A 6,000-nucleotide genomic window follows, 5' to 3' on the forward strand; every position below is an offset into this window, starting at 1 on the left:
TCTTTTGAAGTGAATCTTCGTCCATCAAGAAAAATTTTTAGTTTTGGGAAGAGATGAACCCCTATTGGAACCATATCAGGTGAATAAGGCGGGTGTGGCAACAAGTCATACCTTACTTCGTGTAATTTTGCAAATGACGACGACACACGTTTTTGATGCAGCGTCGAGTCGCTGCACCCATCTCGCAGATAATTTTTTCATTTCCAATTCTTCAGTTAAAATGTGATATACCTTTCAGATGACATCTGGCAAGCGTGATCAATTTCACGCACTTTCAGTCGGCTATCCTCCATGTCCATTTTGTGCACTTTTGCAATGATTTCTGGAGTAGTGACGCATCTTAGCCGACCACTGCGAGGATCATCATCTAAGCTCTCCTGACCAAATTTAAATTAATTTTTCCACTTGACAATAGTTGAATATGAAAGAGCAGAGTGCCCCAGTGTATTCTGGAAATTGGTATGAATGTCCGTTGCTTTCATACCTTTCTTTAGAAAGTACTTAATCACTGCTCGGATCTCGATTTTTCCATCTTCACAAATCGCTACGAGGGAACAACGACAGAGCCATGTCACCGCCACAGCTCTCTTACAAGAGCACTGACATGACAACTGTTTACAGGCAAGAGCCCAACGAATATCACTTGAACAACTCGTAGCGCTAGCACTGACCTCTCGTGGTGATTCCGAAAACTATTCAAACCATCCTCGTATTTACCGCAACCTATATGGCATTGTTTTTAAGGTGACATTAAATAAAGTCAAGCCCTTCCTGTGTCACTGCTGTCAACAGTACAAGGCATTGATATATTTTATTACTGTTGATTATAATGCATTTTGCTCTTGACGGTAACGACACGGTATTGTTTTCACTTTATTCGGGAGCACGGTGAGAACATTGTCACCCAACAGGCTGTTGTACATGATTTTTCGATACCTGAAAGTGATCAAATTATCGAAACTGGCGAATTAGGAGCAGGTCTTGGAGGTTTTGAAATAACAATATCGACAATGAGAATACTAGTCAAGTGGTGAACTGAATATTAAAGTGCTACACTTTTTGAGCTTTTCTTTCCGCAAGTTGTTAATGATGTCATTTGCATAAAATCGTTGCCAATAGAGCTCAGTGAAATTTGAGTTGACCTTGACGACAAATTATGACGTGAAACGTCATAGAACATATGAAATGTCCTGCAGACTGTTTGTTAGCTTTTGCTTTTCTTCGTATTCCATTCAGATAACACTTTTTCTTATAGTAATACTCCTAATATTTTTCAATCCTGTCTTCAATTTCTGATTTTTGACTAATTGTTGCAAAAGCTTTGTTGACACTACTGCATTCAAGCCTCCTTTTACCGCAACGTAAATGGGTTTAGATACACGGCATGAAAATGTAAGCAATTAGTATTCGTTTCTCCGTCTTAACCTTACTGTAAATGAAGCGTTCTTTTAACCAGACGCATTTCACTCTTCATTTATAAACCTTCGTCTGTTGTCATACTGAAAATATGGATACATAATAAGTCGCCAGAGTTTTGCATCTACAGATTAAAAAAGGGTTTTCTTTATAAAAGTGGCTTAAAATTTATTTGTGGTGTCTTTGCCTCTTGTTCATACTTACATATTCTGCGAACCGTTCCTTTTCCTTTCGTTGTTAGCGGAGGATGAGGTAGGAAGAAATTTGGTTGCAAATTCACTCTCTCGTTTTGAATCCACTTTTTCGTACGTTGCATTGGCGCTATTTCCATTTCACCACACATTTTAAAGCTTCACAAAATAAACAGTGATGTAGTTTCATGTGTTCCGCACTCAGCACAGTGTATATGTATTTTTGTTTATAAGTAGTAGGTATGCCAACCTGTGAATCGAACTTTGTGAAAAATTTGGTGAATAATACTCTTTATTTGCAACAAGCTTAAGGTTGTAAGTAAATAGTTATAATTGAGTATAACAGTTGCTCCGGAAGATGGCCGTTCAAAAAGCGTATTACGAAAATGTTCGTACTGAGTCCCCATTACACTGAAATGCATATTAACAGCCAACGGCCTTGCCGCAGTGGTAATACTGGTTACCGTCAGATCACCGAAGTTAAGCACTGTCGGGCTGGGCTAGCACTTGGATGGGTGACCATCCGGTCTGACGAGCGCTGTTGGCAAGCGGGGTGCGCTCAGCCCTTGTGAGGTAAACTGAGGAGCTACTTGATTGAGAAGTAGCGGCTCCGGTCTCGGAAACTGACATACGGCCAGGAGAGCGGTGTGCTGACCACATGCCCCTTCATATCCGCATCCAGGACGCCTATGGGCTGACGATGACACGGCGGCAGGTCGGTATATTTGGGTCTTCATGGCCTGTTCGGGAGGAGTTTAGTTTAGTTTTAGCGTATTAACAACATTGACAAACACCTTTATTTTCATTCAAGGTAGAAATTTTTGTTTTGCATATGATCCTTGCTGATGTGCAAAATTGATATTCGACTTTAAAAGTTTCATTTCATTTTACGTTAACGGCACTCCTTCTTACTAGCGTGAGAGCAGGTGGCGACATTAATCTTCCTGAAGAAGCCATATCAGAATCGTTTCAGTGACTAATGTTATCTACTGACAAGCCATAGCAATATTAATTGTGGCCTTACTTGCCTTAATTCTAACAATATTTTTTCTCGTCGGACTGCAGCCTTAGCGACGTATTGTAATGGCAGCTCTCCTTGCTTCCAGGACACCTGTGCACAACAAATCGTACTCTCCAAAAAATTATGAAACACAACTCGTACTGCGCTACCGTGAGCGAGTATTACAAAGAGGCTCCAAGCGGACTAAAGCATCTTTTCTTCAAAGAAAAAGAACTTGTGTGCGTGGGTGGCGGGCGATGTTCCTGAAACACGTGCAATATCTCCTCCTCCCAAGCTGTTCGGGAAAGCGGCGATCAGCGTTCTCCTTCTCTACATCATTCCCCGGTGCCTTAATGAACGAATAACTCCACAGACTGGCAAAACAATGGCATTGTCAAGTGTAGATTGCAATTTACTATGAAGAAACGTCAGACGAAATGAGCAGGGACATTTGTTATTTCGCAAAAGTGATATAAAATGTTAGATACTTCAAAGTTTATCATTCCCGTTATCAAATCTGCTCACACCATTCTCCGCGACTGAGTAATTATGTAAAAGTGTTGACGTGAATCGAAATTTCTTAAGTGTATCGAACAATGACTCTACAGAGGAAACAATGACTTGTCCAAGAGATAAGAGGCCACTGCCATATTTACTATATACTATAAAATAAAAAATAAACACCAATTGCCGCACTCCAAAATTATGCGTAATATACTTCTACCATTAATTTTTGAGATGATATTATTAGGAGTGCAGATATTTTCGATGAATTTCATTTAAAGCATGTAATTCGTTGTACTGAAGGGACAATGTTTGTGCCGCTTCATACTTCCAGAAATAATATACGTTGCATATTTTTTTGTATTGTGCACCGAAAATATTATTTAATTTTTACGTTAAAACTTCTAGACACAAAGTCTAAGTTTCGGCACGATTGTATTCCCACATTTTAATGAACACGAAAAATGTAATATTCATTGTATTAAGTGTAACATCCTGAGTAGCCTCTGTTGTTTTAAAAAGTTGGAATTTCGTTTAATATTGTGTAAAAATTAGATTTCTGTACAGAAGTTAACGTATGCCACGAGTCTGGACTGAGTTTGTGCACACACATTGTCAGAGCACCTTGGGAGTGTTCCTTGTTACTAAAAATTATTGGCAATTTTGAGATAGATTTCCTAGTCATACGCCGTAGTTGGTAGTAGTAATATACTTTTTGTACCTGAATGTGAGTCATAAGAATTATCTAAAGAACGAACTGGAGAACCATCTGAATGCTGAAGGTGAGCAAGTCGTGCGTGTTCCATATACAAGAAAGGGATGGAGACTGCCAATACAACACTGCCCTTGCCAGGTGCTTTATGTGCTTTGTTAAAAATATTGCTGATAGCGTGTCTACTGGAAACTCATCGCTTACGAAGCATACGAAAGGGATTGCTCCACGAAGAGAAGAATAAATGTATCAATGTTTGTTTTCATTGCCACATTGGTCGCACAAAACTGAACAGAATCTCGTTTTTTCCATTTCTTAGGGGTTTTATGTATCATTCTGCAGTGTGCTAGAGAGAATTCCAGTCCGAAGTCCACAGCTATGCTCGCACAGGACTGTTTGTTATTGACTTGTATACTTGTGAACGATGGCAAAGAAAGAATGTGTTCTTGTTGTTACTAACGCACTGCCATACAATTTTTCTACAAGCTTGAGCCTATATACTTCATAATTAATAGAGGATTTCATGTGGCTTCCTGTTTTATGGCCAATGAACAAATAATCATACTTTCTTCCCCCAAAGTTCAACTTTTAGATTAAGGAACAGAAACGATACGCTCCCTAAATTGTTACTTTGAATATACAGACCTCAGCAGCTGAAACTAAAGCTTACTGAATTTTTGGTTGAAAGTTCTCAGCAACAGAAAGCTATAATTAAGATCAGCAATAAAAACTACGAGTATATTATCATTTTTTTGCCTTCCTACGTCTATCAGCTTACTAAATCAAATTTTTAGTATGTAGCAACATATTTAGAGTTTGCCCTCTTCTTCTGACGACCTTTCAGCATTTACAAAATCTTTTAAGTATGTTGTGATGGGTGCTCTCTTGTAGCGTATTGAATATTTGGCACTTTCTAAATGAAAATTAATGAATAATCAGCGTCTATAATTTTCGAATATTATGTTTTGGCACTTAAATCGTCAACTGCATAGTTATGCTTGACTTGTAACCAATTGCAAAATTCTGAAACAAAGATATCGATACAATCTCATAAGTTCAATTGTTCGTACTATTGTAAAACAAAGATATCCATTGAAACAAAGAAGTTCTGTTTCAGTTTCCGTTAAATTAAAGACAAATATTCAATATTTTCTAGCAGCAAAGTGTCGTCCGCAGCATAAGCACCAATATAATGTGAATTTATTGAAAAGTAAGATGAAACAATTTAATTTTTAATCTAAGCTAAATGATCACCTAAATGATATGCAGAGAGTCTGGAACACGTTGAGACGTACTGAAAGTTGATTGCAAGCAGTAGAATTCTGTGCACAAGAAGCAGCTATAACCAGTACAACTTGTTAAAATTTTTAAGTCAGTGTATTGTCTGACAAATGGTTGTGTTCCACCAGTGCACACCGCTAAGTGGCAAATACTGTTGATCTGAATCCACTAATCGAAGATGGATCTCGTGCTCATAATTATTTAGTTGGTTTTTGTGTTCTTAGTATTCCTGAGGCTCAAATATTAATAGAGCTGTTGCTTGTGCCGTACGTTTTTCCTCAAAGAGCCTAATTTCGACACTAAAATACGTATGTCATTTAATACAATGACGTAAAGCACAAACAAATAAAATCGTTTCCAATCTGTGCTGCTTCCTGCGTCAGATCCTTTGTTGGTTGACATCAAGTTAAACACATTTCCAGCATAACTTTTCGAGACAGTTCTGCATCGAGCCCGGTCGTTATTACGCTCTTCTTTGTGCCGCCTGAGTTCCTAAGCCTGGTACTGCGAAATTCGCACAAATGGGACCATGAACGTTACTGATTTTTTCCCTCGTAATTATATCAGCAATCGAATAGCAGTTCCTCGCAATGTAACATCAACATTACGCACGTAGCACGTCCTATTTTACAAGTATCCTTTGCAAAGTATTAATAGAAACAACCGGAGGGGAGCCGACAGTACTGCAAAACGCTGCTGGCGGAATTTGAAGAAAGGAAAATCTTAATGCTTTGTCTAGTAGATCTCAGTAGAGAAGACAGTATGCATCTGTATTAGCTAGTGGTAGTACACGGTAACAGTAAAGAAGACGTAGTTGTTCGACTATGCGGTACAGTGTACCACAAGAGCGGACAACGCACGACCGTAGTAAAGGAATCTCACCACGTAGTACTCTC

The 6,000-nt window shown here is 38.7% G+C and overlaps 1 pseudogene; it reads left to right on the forward strand.

Annotated features, from left to right (window-relative positions):
* The first annotated feature begins 2,036 nt into the window (after positions 1–2,036).
* On the forward strand, positions 2,037–2,154 carry LOC126475746 (5S ribosomal RNA; annotated as a pseudogene).
* The last annotated feature ends 3,846 nt before the right edge of the window (positions 2,155–6,000 follow it).

This window comes from Schistocerca serialis, chromosome 4 (genome assembly GCF_023864345.2).
Source record: "Schistocerca serialis cubense isolate TAMUIC-IGC-003099 chromosome 4, iqSchSeri2.2, whole genome shotgun sequence".
NCBI classification, from domain to species: Eukaryota; Metazoa; Arthropoda; class Insecta; order Orthoptera; family Acrididae; genus Schistocerca; species Schistocerca serialis.